Here is a 22,020-nt window from a genome sequence, read left to right as displayed (position 1 = left end):
GAATAAAAATAAAATCCTTCTGCAAGAGTTTCCTGGCCAAGACGTCAACAGAACCTACAGACAACAGAGAATCCATCCACACATCCAACTAAAAACAGAAAACACATTCACAGTGAAAAAAAACAAACACATAAAACTCAGTTCTAATTGTATTTAATAGTGTTTTAACCCATAAAGACCCAGTGGTTCTTTTGTGGCGGTTCCCATATGAGTTTTTCCTCTAAATTTAACCTCTCAGAAGTGATTTATAACCATTTATTGTAATATTTCCCTCTGTATTTTACATTGTTTCAGCAAAATCATATATTTTCCTATATTTAATTCACTCATAATAAAGTAAAGTTGAGGGTTATTGTATTCGAAACAGAAAACTGAAGAAAAAGCCACTTTTTCCAGTAAAATCTCTCACTAACTGAACATAAACCTAGTGTGTCCATCCACTGTCATTGATCCAACTCCATGGGTTTTACTGGGGAATTAATGTTGTAGAAGATGACGGTGTTTCCATGGTAACTACGAAACCTCTGAACGTCCAAATGGGTCTATCTATCTATCTTATTTGTTAATCGTGCTACTTATTTATGTTTATTTATAATGTTCTTGGCAATTTTCTTGCCTATTTTGTTCAGGTTTTTTTTTGTCAATTTTGTCTCTTTTTGTTCATTTTTCACAAATTTTATAGCTTATTTTTTGTTTTTAACTTGTTTTGATGCTAATGTTTGTGCATTTTTGTCAATTTTTTCCAAATTTTCTTTTTTTTTTTTTTTTTTTAACTCATTTTTGTTTATTTCATTAATTATCCATCTATCAATCTGACATTTGTTTCTCTTTCTGTCTCTCTCTCTCTCTCACTATCTTTTTTGTTAATCGTGCTACTTATTTATGTTTATTTATGTTTTTGTCAACTTTCTTGCCTAGTTTGTTAATTTTTTACTAATTTTTTAGCATATTTTTGCAAAGTTAGCAATGATTTTTCAGCAGTAATTTACTGCTAATAATTTTGATGCTAATTTTCGTGCATTTTTGTAAACTTTTTCCTCATTTTCTTTTTTTAAACTCATTTTTGTACATTTTGTTAATTACCTATCTATCTATCTATCTATCTATCTATCTATCTATCTATCTATCTATCTATCTATCTATCTATCTATCTATCTATCTATCTATCTATCTATCTATCTATCTATCTATCTATCTATCTATCTATCCTTTTTGTTAATTGTGCTACTTATTTATGTTTATTTACAATGTTGTAACTGATGATCTCTGTCCTGTTACTTCTACTTGAATGGAGCGACTGTCACAAACAAAAACTTCCCCCTGGGTTTAATAAAGTATTCTAATCTGACTAAACTAAAACCATATTCATATAAACCACTGGTGCTCGGTGTCGCCCCCTGCAGCACAAACAGGAAACAGATGTCAGAGTTCAAACCCCAGCCTGCTGTTAATGTCGCTCGACCGCAGAGAGAATGTGCCGGCTCCTGACTTATGATGCACACTTTTCATTTTTCACTTTTGAATTAAGACCTAGAAGTGATCATTATCGACTTTTTCCACCGACTGGAAGCTCGCAGCGCCGCAGCTTTGCTGAGCTTCGTGTTGTCATGAGGTAACGTCAGCAGCGAACAGGCTTTCACGAGCGGCCTGCACAGTGCGATGCGCCTGGAAACCACAGCCCCCTCTGCGGTTTGCTATCTCCCGACTGACTCATCGACACATCTGGGCTTAAGTATATGGGGCTCTCCTGCCCCACGGCCTCTTGGGTAAATGAGGGATAATTAGCTTTAGTTGACTTTAATGAATGGCTTAATGTTGTGTTTCATTTTTGATGAGAAAAATAGAAGCTCAGCATTTATCAAAGGGAGGCCCGCCGCTGGTGTGGGTCTGTTTGTTTTTGCATTTGTTGTGTGTATGGGGGGGGGGGGGCAGCAGAGTAGTAGAGAAAACAGAGTGGTGACACTTCCATAGACTCCCATTGGAAACAAGTGGTGAAAGGAATTCAACAAGTTTGTCAAGAAGCATCTATTGACCGTAAATGATTGATAATTGGGTTAATTTAATATATGTACTCTGGAGTGCCATGGGGGGGGACATGATAAATTCATGGGGTCCAGCCTTCCCAGGGGGCTCAGTGGATATAGAATATATAATTAGAAGTTAAAAACGACTAGTTTTATATTTTGTCCCCACTAATTTTTTTTCCTGTTTTTTTTATTTTTCCCCACTAAATTTTTTTCCTGTTTTTTTCCCACACCATTTTTTCCTGGGATTTTTTTTTTTTTTTTTTTTTTGCCCACTAAATTTTTTTTTCTTGTTTTTTGCCGACAATTTTTTTTCTCTTTTTTTCCCCACTAAATTTTTTTTCCTGTTTTTTTTTCTTATTTTTCCCCACAAAAATTTTTCCAGTTTTTTTTTCCACAATTTTTTTCCTGTTTTTTTTATTTTCCCTGCTAATTTTTTTGCTGTTTTTTTTTCCCCCACTAAATTTTTTTCCTTTTTTTTTTTTTTTTTTGGCCCACTAATTTTTTTCCTGTTTTTTTCCCCACTAAATTTTTTCCCTTTTTTTTAAATTTACCCCACTAATTTTTTTTCTCATGCTTTTTTCTCCTGCACAAAATTTTTTTTCCTGGGTTTTTTCCCTACTAAATAATCTTCCAATTTTTTTTTCCTGGTGGCAAATGTGAATAAAAGTATGAAAATATGAAAATGAAGTGGAAGAGCATTATATTTCTAACCATATCTTTGTCCCTTTTTGTCCTTTTTCAAAACGGAAAAAAACTGGCCAAATCTGTGGATTCTAATCCGTAGACTGCATTAGCATTAAAGGTAAGGGTGAGAATGACCTCCACCTGAACAGGATGGAGAAATGCCTAAAGATCTGCTTTTATGTGAAATATTTGAGTATAGTTTTAATTTATTACCATTTTGATTTCATATACCTAATATTTGGAACCAATATTCACTTTTAAAGTCTTTGAAAAGGTTTGTTACGCATCTTTGTGTTATTTATGCAATAAATTATATAAAATTTTCAAATCAGATTTCAAATTTTTGTGTGTTTTTTGTCCTTTTGTGTTGATATTGAAGGTTAAAGTGAAAAAATAATAGACAGATGAAATAGATGAAGTTGTGCTGACAAAAAAAAAGATACCAAACATGGGTATGGTAAACATTGTTTTATATAGTGTATAAAGGCCAAATCAAAAGTACTGAAAAACAGCCAAAATAGGCTTAGACCCCTAAGGGTTAACAAACAAACAAAACAAAACAAAAACAATACTCCTTGCCCCCCCCCCCCCCTTCAGGCGACATGACCCCTAAAGTAAAATGATTGGTTGTTCATATCTTCAGTGTAACTTCTGCATTTCATAAATTCATCCCTCAGCCCAGATTGGACCCTTTGGCGGGCCGGTTTTGGCCCCTGGGCCTTATGTTTGACCCCCCCCCCCCTCAGCCATAAAGGCTTTGATCCGTCTTATAGCTCCCATATGCGACGCCATACACCAGGAAGTGTCTCCCAGAGTTATGACAGTCATTCATCTTAGTTTCCGATAAGTGTATTGCACCGAGCTGATGAAATTAATCTTCAACAGACAAAAAACATCCAGGATTTATTTGTTCTGGACGGTTTTTGATAACAAGCGTCTCTCAGCGGCGTCTGGTGTAACTGTCATCTGCATTTCCCGTCTTCACGTAAATGCACAGAAGTCACCGCCGCACTTCAGTACAGTTGGTTTTGTTGGCTGCGCCGTCCACGAGTAAAAAGCTAATAAAAGCAGGAGTTGGCAGTTGACTTTAGTGTATGTTCACACACACTACCTCTGCCTTTTACAGCAACTCAGGCTGGGCATAGTCACAAAAACACACTGTAAAAAAAATCTGTAATTAACAGAATTTTCACTGTTTATTTTACGGATTTTTCCTGCATTTTTAAGATACAGGAAAATATCAATGAAATGACAAAAAAAGACTGGGATTTTACACGTCAAATGTAAAATAACACGAAAAAAACCTGTGAATAACCATAAAATTTCAATTTTTTAAAAGAATTGTTTTCTTTTTTCACAGAAAAATACAATTAAAATACATTTGCAAATGTATCATAATTTCACAAATATTTATTTTCTATTTATGAGATTAAACTGGTAATTTAAAGTTTAATACTGTAAAAATAAATAAATAAATAAAACAAGATAAAATTACTGACAATTACCAGTAAAAGAAGTATTTGTTCTGTAAGTTTAACAAGACTTGTTTGTTAATTGACAAATATCTTGTGTAGTTATGGGAGGTTTCACAACAAAAATGTTGAATAAATGTATTTTTGTGAATGTATAACATGTATAAGCACTGATAAACTGTCAAAATATAGCTTTTATCAGTGGATTGTACTACTGAGTCTCACTGAAAATTATTTATATATATATTTATAGGCAATTTGATTGTTTTAATACATGAAAATATTCTGTATTAAACATTAAAAAGTAAAAAAAATTGCAAAATCTCATGTAAAGTTAGGGCAAAAAACTGTATTTTAATTATGGAAAATTACCGTATTTTTATGAAATGGTTATTTTCTGTTATTTAACAGTATTTTTTTAGCACCTTTGCTGACAGAATATTACCGTTTTTTCATGTTTTTTTTTTTACAGTGCAGAAAGAAACTCACAACAAGCAAACACTTCTTTATAAAACTCAATCTCACTGAGCTTGAGCGCTACCTTCTAAATGATCATCAGTACACTGTAAAAAAGACAACTGGGCCTATTTGTTGGGTTAGGGCGACTGATAACTGGAGTTGTTGTGATAAAAACTTATATACGGGTTAAAAATGGTTCAACTCTTAACCTGTAAATCCTGTTTTAACTCAGTAAATTCTGTCAACTTAACTTGAGTGACAGTTCAGGAGAGTGGGCGGAGTTAAGCCCAGCATCATCACGTTTTGGTGACGTAAAATCCAAATGCAACACAGACAGTTATCACACTGGAAAATAGAAGTATTGTGCGTAAATATTAACCTGTGTTAGAACAACAAGAGATTACTTGACATGCTAAAAATAAAATGCAAGTTAAAAATGTCTCACAACATTGTCGTACTTGATAACGTCATTATTATTGAGATCGTTATTATTATATCATTTTCGTTATTGATATCGTTATCATTGATATCATTGTTGTAATTGATATCGTTGTCATTATTATTGATATTGTTATTATTATTGATATCATTGTCATTATTATTGGTATTGTTATCATTGTCATTATTATTGACATTGTTGTTATTATTGATATCATTGTCATTATTATTGATATTGTTGTCATTATTGATATCATTGTTGTTACATTTTCAATGTAATGACAACCACCTGGAGGAGGGAGGGGGTGGGATTGGGGGATAATGACCTGTATAATTAATGCATTTTTGTCCATTGTAAAATATGCTTATAAAATGATAAATCAAGTTGTAAAAAAAAAAAAAGAATTGTGACATTTGTTGCATTTCAATGACATAATGGTCAGATAAATGCGACCTGGCCGTTCAGACTGAAGTCGCATTGGAAAATATCAGATACATTTCGGATTTAGGACCACATATGAAAGTGGTCTGGGTCAGATTTAGGACCACATGTGAAAGTGGTCTGGGTCAGATTTAGGACCACATGTGAAAGTGGTCTGGGTCAGATTAGTGCTGTTCAAACTGTCTATAACAGATCGGCTACAGGTCACATATGGATGAAAAAATCCGATTTGGGCCACATTTACCTGCATCTGAACAGAGTCTACGAGTTGTCCTTTATCCATAATTCACGAGTTGAGTTACAAAGTGTGAATTAAAAACCATATCAACCATCAGGACATAAAAGCATCCGTGTCTGTGTGTGTTTGTGTGTTTTGTGAATAATGTTGATAATATGTTCATATGGTCTGTGTTCATCCGCCTGTGGAATGATTCAATAGTTACTTTTCTACTGGACATATGCGCAAAACTTTACAGATATTTACTAAATGTCAAATTTAGGATCTAGGACCACATATGATTGGGTCGGATTTGAAAAAATCAGATTAGTGCTGTTCAAATTGTCTTTAACAGATCGGATACAGGTCATGTATGGGTAAAAAAATTGGATTTGGGCCACATTTACCTGCAGTCTGAACGTAGTCACAGTACTATTATCTAGATATTCCAGATTCTGTATGAAGAACTGAATCTAAATTCCAGAGTCTGGGGCTCAGGTGACTGGGGGTCAACCCCTGACCAAGGCCCTGGTCCTGTGTTTTACCTGGCTCTGCCGCTTCCCTCCAGTCTCTGGTTCTTCTCGAATAATCTGCCTGCATTATGGCACCCCACCACCACCACCACCACCACCACCACCACCCAGTTTATGGAGAGGAATAAAATGGTTGTTAACACAGCCGTGAGGGGCCATGCAATAAGTTGGACTGAGCAGGGGGCTTTTGCATCCCTGTGGGGTGGAGGGGTATAAATAGGTGAGGTTAAACAAACACTTTGTCAGCTCTGTAAACTACCAGCACACGCTTCTGCACATACAACAAAACCACGGACCAACGAGTGCAACACAGCAGAATAAACATGTCCACTGATGACACTGATGACAGCATCTTTAACCCAGAAAGACCCAGTTCTACCTCTGTGGAATCTACCAAATTAAGTTTTCTGTCTATTCAACATTTCTTAAGTGTTTTATCACCATTTATTATAATATTATCCTCTTTGTTTTGCATTCTTTTCCACATAAATTATGCATTTTCCTATATTTAATTCACAGATCATGTAGATGTTCATAAAAACTCAGAATAAAGTTGAGGACTACCATATGAGAAAAAGAGAAAACTGAAGAAAAAGTGACTTTTCAGCAAATCTCTCATGAACTGAACATAAAATGATGTCTCCCTCCACTGTCATTGATCCAACTCCATGGGTTTTACTGGTGAATCACTGTTGTAGAAGATGACAGATGACATCCTGCAGATAGTCCAATAGGACCTGCACAGAGGCTTTATTATTAACTTTAAGGGGTAAGTAGATTAGCACATCATTCGCAAAACAAAAAAAGTTGTGATTTCTAAAAATGGAACCCAGGGGCAGCATATACAGAGAAAACAGGATCCAGAATAGAACCCTGAGGCACCCCAAAGCCTTCAAATTCAACTGTTATTATATCACAACAGAGAAAACTGAAGAAAAAGTGACTTTTTCCACAAAGTCTATCAATAACTGAACATAAACCCAGTGTGTCCATCCACCGTCATTGATCCAACTCCATGGGTTTTACTGGTGAATCAATGTTGTAGAAGATGTCAGTGTTTCCACGGTAACTACGGAGCCTAATGAGTCATATCTGATGACCATGAAAAGATGAAGAACTGTATTTGACCCGAACTATTTCAATGTAGTAAGAGGTTCAGTGGTTCTGAAGTCATTAACCCTTTCATGCATGATGTTCACATTTGTGGACACATGGTTTAACTCACTTTCCAAAGGGTTCTAAAGGCTATATTCTCCAAACAACATGGGGGCAGTCTCTAAAGCAATACAATGAAAAAAAGGATCATCTTAGTTGTAGAGTTTGGACTGATCTGTGATCTCATAAAGTTAACCTCCTAAGACCCACCTATGTGTTCACTGTCCATGTCTGTGGATAAGAGTTTCACAGCTTTATACAATAATAGATTTAAAAAAAACAAAAAAACTAAAAACTGTCCACTGCCAAGGACGTTCCATAGGGGCACAAAACAGCATTTGCAAATTCAGCATTCTCATGTGTGGCCATGCAACGGGGGAACACATGACCAACAGAACAACTAAAAATTTCAAACTATCATACATTCCCCCACATAATGAAAAAACAGCGACTCTCAAACCAAACCTGTAGATATAATGTAATGTAAACATGCTTAGAGTGTGTGTGACAGACTGCAGTGGGACCAATAAGAGTGAATGGTTGGATGGGAATAATTTTTATATATATATATATATATATATATATATATACATATATATGGAGTTATAGAAATGCATTTTTTACTGCTTTTTGTATATTTTAGTTTTTATTAATGTCTTTTTTTTAATGATAACATCAGTCTGCCCAGGGACTGCAGGCGGAAATTAGCGCTAGTGCTACAACCTGGTACACTACATCTGTCCTTTTTAAGGTTAATGTATATCGTGCATTGTCCCTGTCTAAACAAATATATAAAATGAAAATGTAAAATACAATTAAAAACAAAAAAAAAATGCATCTGAAAAAACTATTGCATCATGATATTTCCAGTATATTCAATTATTGAATTAAAAAAGCCCAAACTTGTACTTTCCTGAGACTCAGGAGGTTAAACATCTTCTTAATAAACCATATTAAAATAATAATAATAATAATAATAATAATAATAATAAAATAAAATCTAAATGCTTTTCAACTTTAGCCTAATTTTTGAGAAATAAAATCAATCAATCAAAAAAAAAAAAAAAAATCTGGATCCTTTTTTTTTTCATAACTCATGCATGAAAGGGTTAAACCTCTTAGATCAGTAGATGGTTTTGGTTCTTTCCTGAGACTCAGGAGGTTGGATATCTTCTTAATAAAACCATATTTAAAAAAAAAAATTAAAATGAATTTCAACTTTAGCCAAATTTTGAGTAATAAAATCAATCAAAAAAAAAAAAATCAAGTTTTTTTTTTCTCATAATTCATGCATGAAAGGGTTAAACCTCTTAGATCGGTAGATGGTTTCAGTTGCCAATATCTGTTTGGGTCTTTGAGGGTTAAGATACATGGTGACCATGTGCGATCCGTGTAGTGGTCCTGTCCATCACACACACACACACACACACACACACACACACACACACACACATACAAGCACACACACACACACACACACACACACACACACACACACTCACACACACACACTACACACTCTAAATCCACCTGGTCTACATCCTCCTGGTCTCTGTGGGTCTGAAGGGGAACAGGACCGGATATGGGAGGAAATTGTCCAGCATGATTCCCTCTTTATATCTCATTTCTGCAGAAGTCCTTTCATCCGTCTTTGGCCGTACTGGGAAACTCCAGGAGGAAATCCCTCACATGTTTGGACACGGTGCACAACTGTCCCAAAACAGGACCAGACCCTAACGAGTGGGGAGCCAGGCTAAGTCAGATGGGCTTAGACACTCAAACAGAGACAGGGGCCATCAGGATCATGCACCAATCCCCACGCGATGGACGGTGATGAGGGGAATCAAGTCTGGCCGGCGCTTATTGTTATCTTTGATTGTTCTGCTAACTCTGGCAGGGCACTGTTGTTCAGTCCCCGTTTGATGATCCAACGAACTTCGCATATTTTTTGATAAAAATAGTTTATTAGTTCACGGAGATGAGCGGAAGAGTGGGGGAGGGGGGGTGCGTTTGATGTGTTAGCAGATCTCCTGTTGCACGACCCAGAGAGGTAAAGCCAATTCAGGAAAGGGCTTGATCCTCTTTAAGGCCTGTGCTGCATCAAACACTTGTCAAAGCCCAGGCAGACGGACAGCTGAGTGGCTCTGACAGATCTGATCACAGACACCGGCAATAAGAGTCGCTCGCACACTCTCGTCAATAATCCCCCTTCTGACCGGCCCGGAGCGCAAACGCACAGCTTCGGGGCATATGGCAGACATTTTCTTGTTGTTTTTAGCAGCGTGTGATTACAGTGCAATTTGAGCGGTGGTTTCGGGGTCTCACCTTGCAGACGGTGGAGGTTTGTGTACTCCAGAAGGCAGCAGCATCTGTCAAAGATGCAGCCGGGCAGGAGTGAGGAATCAAATCAAAGGCAGACTTAAGCTCCCACTAATCCCAAAGAACTGTCTCAAGGCCTGTTGGGATCACGGTCCTGAACCCTGCCACCCAGCGGGACGGAGTATTTATGTTTGAAGGGATTGGATACGGTACCTGGAAAGGGTTGAGTTTCATGACACCGACCACTCAATCATGTCTCCCATTTTTTTCCTCTGAGAACCATCAGGTTCTGTAAAAGCGCAGCGAAAATAATGGATTTCATGGAGGAACATTACATGCAAATATCACTTAAGTAAGTTAATATGAGTTGAGAGATGGATGCAAATTCATGTCACAAAAAGCTAAAAAAGAAGTTAAAAGAAGACGGATTTCTTTTAAAGGGGTTCAACTGAGGAATAGAGCTAATTTAAAACTTACGCTACTTCCATTGTTAGGTTCAAAAAATGCATTATATATGCATCTATATTTGACAGCTATGGCTGTAACTGAAAAAAAAAGTGTATATCTTTCTGAGACCCAGCGATGCATTTTTGTCCTCTGTAGAGGGACAGAAGTTTAACAGTTTTACAAAAAAAAAAATGCTTTCCATTGCAAAAGACATTCCATTAAAAAAAGATAAATAATAATTTTTTAAAAATGTATCTGAAAAAACTGTTGCATTACGCAGTTTCCAATCAAGATGACTGTTTAATGTAAAAAAGCTAAAATTTTCACTTTCCTGGGTCTCAGGAGGATATTTGTATGTGTGTTTGTGTGTGTGTGTGTGTGTGTATATATATATATATATATATATTTTTTTTTTTTTTTTTTTTTCTTTCTACTTGACTTAATAAGTTTTGCTTCTGCCTGAGCCTTCAGTCAAATTGTATTATTTATTTATTTGAAACTACACTACCTACCTACCTAACTAACTAACTTATTGAACAGCTACACATGGGGTGTGAGTGGGAAGGACTTCATAAGACTATTATGCCGCGTTTCCACTATGTGGTATCGGCTCGACTTGACTTGACTTGGCCTTTTTGCGTTTCCATTACGAAAAAGGACCTGGAATCTGGTACCGAGACTGGGGACCAGATACTAAAACATGGTGTGTAAACACTGCAGACCACTGATTGGTCAGAGTTGTCTCTGTGACCCACCGTTTTACAAAAAACAGATGCGAAAGTTGACAGTAAATATAGCAGAAGGTTAATCCACATGATGACAGCCCGAAAAACTACACCATGGTCGGTCGAGGAGATTCAGTCTTTGGTGGCCAACGTAAAAATTCAGCATGAGTTTGACAAGACAACACACAACGAGTGAGTTTATCAGAAACTCTGAGCAGATGACACAGAAGTAACGCGCCGCATCCCTATGACGTCCAGGTACTGTACAGTCAGTAGTATCCTGTAATGGAAACGGTCTCCAGGAATAGGACCTGGTACCAGAGTCGAGTCAAGTCAAGCTGGTTCCATGTGGTGGAAACGCAGCATTAGGCTCCGTTCAGATACAGGTAAATGTGTCCCAAATCCCATTTTTTCACCCATATGTGACCTGTATCTGATCTGTTAGGCAGTTTGAACAGCACTAATCCGACCCAGATCACTTTCACATGTGGTCCTAGATCTGATACGGATCTGATATTTTCCAATGCGACTTCAGTCTGAACGGCCAGGTCGCATTTATCTGACCTTTACGTCATTGAAATGCGACAAACATCACAATTCTGCGTCCCAGGAGTGTTACTTCTGTAAACACAGTGTGTGTCTGTGTGGTCATGTATTCCATCAGGACCTCTTTAGTGCATGTGGGTCACTTCAGGGTCACATTCAGTTCAGACTCAAAACTGAGAGAAGTCGCATTTAATGTGGAATTTGAATGAGCACACAAAAAAAATTGGATTTTACCTAAAAATCTGAATTTTGCTTTAATCTGAATTTTGCTGAACAGAGCCTTAGTGACTCTAAAACTAGTAGATTTTTGTCACACACTGAATATTTATTTATATTAACCTATAAGGACCCAGTGTGACATTTAAGATAAGATAAGATAAGATAAGATAAGATAAGATAAGATAAGATAAGATAAGATAAGACTTTATTGATCCCACCATGGGGAAATTTAACAGTTTACAGCAGCAATATGCAACACACCAGTGCAAAAGAAAAGGCAGGTAGAAATAAACGTTATTAAAAGTATAAAAATTTAAGTATAAAGTTTTTTGTGGCAGTTCCCAAATTAATTTTCTTCTATATTTATCCATCCTTAAGTGATTTATCACCACTTATTGCAATATTATCTACTGTATTTTGTGTTTTTTTTAAATGTGAAAATCAGGTATTTTTCTACATTTAATTCACTAATCATGTAGCTGTTCATAAAAGCTCAAAGTAAAGTTGAGGATTACCATATGAAAAATAGAAAGAATAGAAAGAAACTGAATTAAAAGTGACTTTTTCAGCTAAATCTATCATTAACTGAGCATAAACAGAGTGTCTCCATCCACTGTTTTTTTTTTTTTGTTTGTTTTTTTTTGTGAAACTCCATGGGTTTTACTGGTGAATCAATGTTGTAGAAGATGACGGTGTTTCCATGGTAACTACAGAGCCTCTGAACGTCCAAATGGGTCATATCTGATGACCTTGAAAAGACGAACTGTATTTTACACCAATTATCAACATGTATTAGTGGATCCACAGGTACTGAACAGTTTAGATCAGTAGATGGTTTTGGTCGATGGTGGATGTTTGGGTCTTTATGGGTTAATAAAGAAATTCAGCAAATAAAGAAACATGTAAATTGAAATCCTGGAAACACCAAAGACATGTGGCGTTCAAAGACCTCTCCACAGTGCTGTATATTGGATGCATCCCCTGTCCTGGTTCTCAGGAGACTTTTGCAGACCAGTCGGGGCACGTACTGTACTTCATGCATTCTGAAATGAGTCAGGGTCACTCACTTATGTGAAGGTATGTGTGTTTTCTTGATGGTAGTTCACTTGTACCTTGTAAGTCGGCCCAGGCCTTTACTTAGCGCTGTAATGGCTCTGCTTTTAGTCTGCATCCCCCTGTATTTGTCAGCGTTCACACACTCAGAAAAACAGAAAACACACAGATGTAGACAGAGCCACAGCGGCAGGCCTATACTTGCTGCTTTGTTTTGTCTGCACGTCTGTGATTCTGGGTCCACGTTCACGGACATGAGTGGGTCAGCAGCCACAGCCTCCTTCTAAATCATTGGCGGTAATTAACCCTTAAAGGCCCACGACTATTTCTATCACAACTCCCAAATGATTTTTTTAATCTTTCCCAACTGATTTAACACCATTTATTATAATATTATTCAGTGTATTTTGTATTTTTCAGTGAAAATCTGGTATTTTCCTATATCTAATTCACTGATCATGTAGACGTTCAAAGTAATTTCAAGTGTTTATTACATCAAAACACGGAAAAACAAGAGGAAAAAGTGAGTTTTTCAGCACAATCTATCAATAACTGAACATAAACCCAGTGTGTCCATCCACTGTCATTGATCCAACTCCATGGGTTTTACTGGTGAATCAATGCTGTAGAAGATGACAGATGACATCCTGCAGATAGTCCAATAGGACCTGCACAGAGGCTTTCATATTTACTTTAATAGGCAAGTAGATTAGCACATCATCTGCAAAACAATGAAACTGGATGTTGTGCTTTTAAAAAATGGAACCCAGGGGCAGCATATACAAAGAAAATAGGATCCAGAATAGAACCCTGAGGCACCCCAAAGCCTTCAAATACAACTGTTATTATGGTAGAACAGAGAACACTGAAGAAAAAGTGACTTTTTCAACAAAGTCTCTCACTAACTGAAGCTTTTTTTTTTTTTTGCTTAATTCAAGATTTTTTTGCTTAATTCAAGCCAAAAAAAAAAAAAAAAAAAAAATCTCTCAATGGAACAAGTGAAAATTATCTGAGTAAGATTTCTTGAAAGCAGATTTTCTAGATCTATTGTCAATAAATCAGTTCTTGTATCTCACAGAAAAGTTACTCTTTAGGTGATTACATCTTGTTTTAAGTGTGATGAGATATTTGGACAAAAAATGAGAAAAATACACTTGGTAAGATTTAGATTTTTGCAGTGAAAAAACAGGCAAACCAGCACTTTGTTGTCATTTGTTTTCCAATTAATCTGATTAAAATACGTAACATTTATCACATTTAATCTCTGAAGCAGATCATTTCTAAAAAAAATTGTAGACATGTAATATCCGATGCTGAATGAATATTGTGTTTTACCTCAATTATTTCCATGTATTGATAGAATTAGTGCATCAGAAGGGTCATCCCATGGCAATTCAACCAATGGTCCCCACATGATCCCCTCAGAAAATTCTGAAAAAATTCACACTTGTTCACCTTCCAGATAAACGAGCACATCCAAAATTTTAATGTCATATCTGTAATAGTTTAGGAGATACAGCCCTTTGAAAATGTATGTTTTTTTTTTTTTTTTAATTTATTTTGCAAATTTGTTTTTCGGCCAAATTTGAGGAGCTATATCTCCTTAGGCATTCAAACCACACTGCTGAAACTTACTGTCTGGGGTGAAATCCCCCTGAAAAGAGCATATTTTGCATCAAAATAATTGTAGGTGCCTTCATGTTTAGTCCATGAGGCCTTGAAATCAGGCGAAAAGGCTAATTCTTCAAAATATCCTCTCTCTTCAGGCTTGCACTGTGGGGTCTACATTCATCCATTATGGCAAATTTGTAAAATTAAAAAAAAAAAAAACATTAATTTTCAATGTGCTGTATCTCCTAAACTATTACAGATATGACATTAAAATTCTGGATGTGTTTGTTTATCTGGTAGGTGAACAAGTGTGAATTTTTTCAGAATTTTCTGAGGGGGTCATGCAGGGCACTTTTTGATATCTGGTTGATTTGGGATGGAATGACCCAGAAGTTATTCAGCATTTTAGATCAGTGGATGCTTTTGGTCGACAGTGGACGTTTGGGTCTTTATCGGTTATAATCTGTGACGTCTCAGTAAAAAGACAGCGTCAGAAATGGAGGAAAGGAGCAAAGGAGTGTGTCTGGAGGTGAGGGGAGGCGAGGGTCTGGTGGTGGCTCGGTCGGTGCAACTGTGCACCAGATGTTTGCAGCCTCCCCTGTTCGCCTACTCGCCTTCTTCTTTCCTGCTGTAGAAGGAGTCCTCCAGTGTACACAAGGCTGATTCAAACAATGTGCGCCACGCGAACACATCCTCCTCTGTGGCATGCACATTGTTCTGGTGCTGTGATATGCGATACATGAGTGAGAGAGCGTCGTCTGATTGCGAGACAGGGAAGGAAAAAAGTAGGAAAAAGAGTAGATAATGCGGTGACTTGTTCTGCCTGTGAGGTCTGTTTTATTGTTTGTTGGTGTCTATTATGTGTTTCTCACACTGTGTCTGGCTCAGTGTTGCAGATCTGGAGGTCTGGCAGACGGGGATGCAGCGTGATCAGACACATCCCAGTCCAGACCAGCTCAGGTTATCTAAATATGAAGTGAGAAACCTCAGTGTGACGGAAAACTCCAGACTAGAGCCATAGTCTGATACTAGTGCTGGATATTTTGGACTGGAATGACACAAAAAAAACAAATAAAAAAAAACAGATGATATTTTATGCCTGTGTAGGTTTTGTTGAATTTCATCTATAAACCAGTGGTTCTCAACTGGTCTGGCTGCAGGACCAAGGTTATTATCGTGAATGAAAACTAACAAAATGACGAAAACTAGAATTGTAAAAATATTTTCGTTAACTGAAATAAATAAAAACTATAATTAAAAGAAAAAATCAATAACTAACTGAAACTGTACTGTATGCTTACAAAACTAACTAAAACATAAAAATTATAGATAAAATTCCCCTTGTTTTCGTCTTTGTCAATGTCGGATTGATACAAAAGCGATTTATTTTGCTCTAGCAATTTTAGCTAGTAGCACCATACGGTACTTCACAGTCCGTCACTTGTCGTTTAGAGTCATCTATTCGTTCCCACTCTACCTGGAAACATGGAGACTAAAGTTGGGAGAAAACAGCAGAGTGCTGTCTGGGATTTATTTGAATATGACGGAAAAGAAGAGAAAAGAGATGACAAAACTGAAATTAATACTAAAACTAAACATCTAGGAAAAAAACCCAAAAACTAATAAAAACTAGCAAACCTGCTCTAAAAACGTATTAAAACTAACTGAATTAGAGAAAAAAAGTCAAAACTAAATAAAACTAAACTATAATGAAAAATCCAAAACTATTATAACCTTGTTCAGGACCCACTATCACCCCTAAAAGACAAACTGTGACACATGGGCTACGTTCAGACAGCAGGTCTTAACCCTTAGGGGTCCACGGTCTGCTGGGCTGTTGTCTTTTTTTTTCTCCTTATAGTTGATTATTTTTTGGGCTGTTCTCTTTTTTTTCTTATAGTGGATCATTTTTTGGGCTGTTGCACCTTCGGGTCACCGTAATTCTAGGATTGGTTTGTTAACATTATTTTTTGTCCAGACAAAGGCCCGTGATCCACTGGAAATGAGTTTGAGACCCCCTTTTGGGCCATGACCCACCAGTTGAGCATCACTGCTATAAAGTCCAGTGGACTATATTTCAGTCCTTCCAGAACCGGACGGCCTCTGAAAGTGTGTTCCGACGCTGCAGCAGAGTCCAAATCCATCCTAATAAAAGGTTTTAAAGCCAGGTTCGCAGGTTTCATTACAGCTTTTACAGATTGCCACCCCTGAAGCCGTTGAATAAAAACCCTTCACTGTATTTATTTCTGTGCTCGGCAAAGCTGATATAAAAACCAGGAAATCTTCATCGCTATCATATCACCGGCGGGTCGCGGCTGGCAGATATTTTATAGAAGACCGATGAGAACTCCATATATCACTGGAACTGGAGTTTAAGGTTCTCATCACAAGCTGTTCCCATCCATCCCTGTAAAAGACACAGGCCGAGGCTCAACCGCTGTAAAAAATCACAGGGTGTAACGGCACAAACTGCCCGTCCAGGTCCGTTTTATGGCTCCGACCATGTCATGGGCAATATCAGCCCCACAACTGCACACAGTGGGGGGAAATAGCTCCCATTTGTGGGGCATGAGAACATGAAAACATTCCAGCTCCTGAACAGTATTACACCCCCCCACCCCCACCCCTCTCTCCGGTTTTGCTGCCACTTTGTTTGTTTGCGTACGTCTGTTTTTGATGGGGCTGTTGATGTCGGCACATATGCCTCATTTCCTCCACCAGAACACGACATCGGAAGCTTTGTGAGCAACACAGTTCCCCTTTTCTCCCAACACTGACGATATCCAGGTTCTTCAGGCTTCAATCAGCGACTCTACAGGTAATAGTTGGTGATTAAATGCACTTTCTGCTGCCAAATCTACACATATTGAACCCTGACACATTTAGACGTCCCACCACTGACGTACACTTCAACAGCCAAACAAATAATCAATCAATCAATCAATCATAATTTATTTATATAGCGCCAAATCATAACAAAAATTATCTCATGACACTTTACATATAGAGCTGGTCGAGACCAACAAAAAATACAAACAAAAAAATTAAACTGCCAGAGGTGGTGCATTTGCCAGAGGCCTTTGAGACAGAACTCTGGCTGATATTTTCACACTTTATAACCAGATACTAGTCGTTTTTCTGCAAAAGTGAGAGAGTTATGATCAAAAACGGGGTGTTTTGAAAATCATGACCTTGAGTTTAACCTTTCAAGGTCATCGAAAGTCAACAAAATAAGTACCAAATAAAAGACCATATCCGACTTCCTATAAGTCAGTTGTCACGGCCTGTGAGTCAGTCTGTTGCCATGACAACATTTGTCCAGGTACTAGGAGGCGGGAACAGTTATCAGCTAATTGGAGGCATGTGGGCCCGCTGCTTCCACTGGAGTTTAAAAGAGCCGCTGTTCCTCATTCCAGTGGGACTCTCCGACGCCACATCCAGCCATTTCACCGTTTTGTTGCAGACCTCAATCCGAATACAGTTCTGTTAACTTGTATTGTATATAGTATGTAAAGAAATAGTGAAACCTGCATTTTTCATCTCTTTTGCAGCGTCATAAGCCAGATGTAACATAGATAGATAGATAGATAGATAGATAGATAGATAGATAGATAGATAGATAGATAGATAGATAGATAGATAGATAGATAGATAGATAGATAGATAGATAGATAGATAGATGGATAGATAGATAGATACTTGAAAAATAAGGGAAAAAATTACTAAAAAAACCTTGAAATATGGCAAAGACTTTTTGCACAACTACAGTCACACGAACAAAAAAAACGGATGTTGATGGATGTTACAACAAGCGAAGAAGAAGAGTTTAAAACAAACATGGTGAGTTTTTTTTGTTTTTGTTAATGGAGAAGGTTAGTGTAGTTGTTCTTGAGTTTATTTGTTTTGTTTTCGTATACATGTAAAAAAAAAAAAAAAAAAAGAAGGAAATTGTGCAACAATTCCTTTTCAATTGATTTGTCACACATGATACAGTGTTTGTATTGCCCAATTTCTGCAAAACTCCAAATAAACAAAGGTTGAAAAAAAACCCAAAACCAAACATGTCCTGGTATGTGTGGACACACGAGGAAATCCAATAATTTTAGAATTTAGTACGAGATAGAGCACTATAGAGTATAGAGCACTATATATCAGTGAATCAACGTGATATTTATGTTCATCGCCATGTTTATAGAATGACTTCTGACATCTCGTCATAATAAATAAACAAATCATCGCATTAGTTACATATTTAATGGAAAAACCGACATTACGCACTTCTGTTTTTTCCACATTTAGTAAATATCGGTAAAGTTTTGCACACATGTCCAATGAAAAAGCAGCTACTGTTACATTTGCAGTTCACACTGTTAAATGGATGTTTACATTGTTTACACTGTTACATTTGCACTTTTTTATACTATTAGCATTCTTAACTCTACCTTTCCTACAGTATATCTGCTATTTGCACATATTTTGATTGTACGCTACTTTATATCTTATATTTTCGAATATATGTCTATTTTATTGTTCTGTTATTTAGATGAGTCGCTGGTAGAAACCACCTGCAATTTTGTTGCACAACTGGTGTCATGACAATAAAGTCTATTCTATTCTATTCTATTCTATTCTATTCTATTCTATTCTATTCTATTCTATTCTATTCTATTCTACTTTATTCTGTTCTATTCTATTCTACTCTATTCTATTCTGTTCTATTCTTTTCTACTTTATTCAATTCTATTCTACTCTATTCTACTTTATTCTATTCTGATCTATTCTACTCTACGTTATTCTATTCTGTTCTATTTTATTCTCTACTCTACTTTTTTCTATTCTACTCTATTCTATTCTATTTTTTTCTATTCTATTCTACTCTATTCTGCTCTAGCCTATTCTATTCAATTCTATTCTATTCTATTCTATTCTATTCTATTCTATTCTATTCTATTCTATTCTATTCTATTCTACTTTATCTATTCTGATCTATTCTACTCTACATTATTGTATTCTGTTCTACTTTAATCTATTCTACTCTATTCTATTCTTTTCTATTCTACTCTATTCTACTGTATTCTGTTCCATTCCATTCCATTATACCTGTTCTATTCTATTCTATTCTATTCTATTCTATTCTATTCTATTCTATTCTATTCTATTCCACTTTACTCTATTCTATTCTATTCTATTCTATTCTATTCTATTCTATTCTATTCTATTCTATTCTATTCTATTCTATTCTATTCTATTCCACTTTACTCTTTTCTATTCTATTCTATTCTATTCTATTCTATTCTATTCTATTCTATTCTATTCTATTCTATTCTATTCTATTCCACTTTACTCTATTCTATTCTATTCTATTCTATTCTATTCCACTTTACTCTATTCTATTCTATTCTATTCTATTCTATTCTACTCTACTCTACGAGTTGACGGCAGAACCTCAGAAAAACCTCCACTCCATTGGTTCCACAGAGTGTGAAAACCCCTCCCACCCTCCTCTTTCTTCCTGCTTGGAAAAGACCAGATGACAATAATGTGGAGTGTGGAGCCCCAGTGAGCGGCGCTGACCCCTCCTCTTCCAACCCCCCCCCCCCCCCCCCCCCCCCCCCAACCCCCATCCCCTGGTCTTTGAAAGGCCTCCACATGTTTATGGCTCATGCCTGTGGTATGACGATGGATTCTCCATATAAAAGCCAGCAGGATCATGGGGTGTTTCAAATATTGCTCTCTGAAGACAGTTGCTGACAAAATGACAGCAACCATATTTATTTTGGTCAGAGACCGGGGGCACTTAGTGGGAAATTAATCAGAGAACCCGCCCCCCTCCCCTACCCCCCCCTTCAACCCCCCCGATAAGGAATGTACAGAGGGCAGACAAGTCTCAGACACTACTGGTAATGACTTTCTCCTCCGATGGAAGATTTAACACTGCGAAAACTGTGCAAACGGCAGAAAAATAAACCCTGGACTGGGGGTTTGAGAACATCAGTATGAAGCAAGTGTTGATGGCCTGTCCAGACATGAGCTGAGATAATCAATTTTCTTCTGGTTAGGAGGAGATATGAAGGAACGACAAGCATATGGGGAGGAAAAAAAAAGAGGAATATATTAGATAGCTGAAACAGAGCTCATGTTAATTTGCGAGTACAACCGCGGTGGCGACTGTAACCACCGCTGGCATCGGGACGGCGAGGACTCGGCCAAGTCAGTGACAGGTTGATGAGTCTTTCCTCGTCATCCATATTCTTATTCATTACAGCAAAGAAAAACTCCAAAAGCAGCAGCAGCAGCAGCAGCTCTGGATGCCAGATCAGGAAAACTGTCAATATATTCAACGTCTGTGTCAATAGTCACTTTTCAATCGGACATATACGCAAAACTTTACTGATATTTACTAAATGTTGAAAAAACAAAAGTGCCTAAGTCAGTGAGATGTCAGGAGAAGTCATTCCATAAATGTCGACGAACATACAGTCGCGGAAAAAATTATTAGACCATCAAAAGTCATCAAAAACAATGGTTATGCAGTCCAGTCCTAACTCCTGTGTGTGTCATGTGACTAAAACAGACAGAAAAGAAAACATGGAATGAATAAAAGCACTGTTTTTGTCAGTACAATGCCATAGATACTGATGGAAGAACTGAAGTGATTTTGGTTTTTATCAAGAAAACATGTTAAATGGATAGATATCAGCTCTGAAGTTAAACTACTATGAGCTATTTTTGTTGGTATCATTATATTTGTCTGAAAAAATGGACCTTTAGTTGGACCAGGCATTAAAATGAACAAGAAACTGAAGAAAACAAGGGTGGGCTAAGAATTTTTTCCACGACTGTAAATATCTGTTGTTTTGAATCTAGAATGCTCGTTACTCCTCTATCTTGTACGAAATTCAATAATTATTGGTTTTCCTGGTGTGTCCACACATACCCCAACATGTTTGTTTTAAACTCTTCTTCTTTGCTTGTTGTAACATCCATCAACATCTGTTTTTTTTTAGTTCACCTAACTCTAGTTGCACAAAAAGTTGTTTCCGTTGCAGTTTTGCATGATATAGCAATTTTGCTACGCTCATAAAACCACCTCTTGCAAGAGTAAAAATCACTTAAGTGATTTTGTTTTTTATCAAGAAAACATGTTAAATGGATAGATATCAGCTCTGAAATTAAACTACTATGAGCTATTTTTGTTGGTACCATTATATTTGTCCGAACAAATGGACCTGTTGTTGGACCAGGAATTAAAATGAACAAGAAACTGAAGAAAACAAGGGGTGGGCTAAGAATTTTTCTGTAAATATCTGCTGTTTTGAATCTAGAATGCTCGTTACTCCTCTATCCCGTACAAAATTAAAAGTAACTGGGTGTCCACACATATATTTGTTTGAAACTCTTCTTCTTCTCTTGTTGTCACATCCATCAACATGTGGTTTTGTTTGTTCATGTGACTCTAGTTGCACAAAAAGGTCTTTCTGTTACAGTTTTGCACGATTTACAAATTTCACTACTCCCAAAACACCACCTCTTACCAGCACAAAAACTTTTCATCCAAAAATAGAGTTTTCCATCAGGCACAGTTTTATATGTAAGTTATATCCACTCATTTTGAGGGTCACTGGAAAAGCGACTAGTAGTTCATGGAAGGTATGCAAATGACTTTTTTTTTA

General features: G+C 36.8%; 1 protein-coding gene and 1 long non-coding RNA gene across 2 annotated transcripts in view; both read right to left on the bottom strand.

Annotated features, from left to right (window-relative positions):
• rspo2 (R-spondin 2) overlaps positions 1-22,020 on the bottom strand; it is a 155,436-nt gene that overhangs the window by 21,680 nt on the left and 111,736 nt on the right. The window lies entirely within an intron of this gene.
• Positions 535-18,186, bottom strand: LOC115436168 (uncharacterized). The gene is made up of 3 exons (XR_003937780.1): positions 18,071-18,186; positions 14,354-14,357; positions 535-546 (listed from the first exon to the last, which is right to left on the bottom strand). It is a non-coding gene; the product is annotated as an uncharacterized LOC115436168 (long non-coding RNA).

This window comes from Sphaeramia orbicularis, chromosome 16 (assembly GCF_902148855.1).
Source record: "Sphaeramia orbicularis chromosome 16, fSphaOr1.1, whole genome shotgun sequence".
Classification (NCBI taxonomy): domain Eukaryota; kingdom Metazoa; phylum Chordata; class Actinopteri; order Kurtiformes; family Apogonidae; genus Sphaeramia; species Sphaeramia orbicularis.
This window is presented reverse-complemented; position numbering and strand designations above follow the sequence as displayed.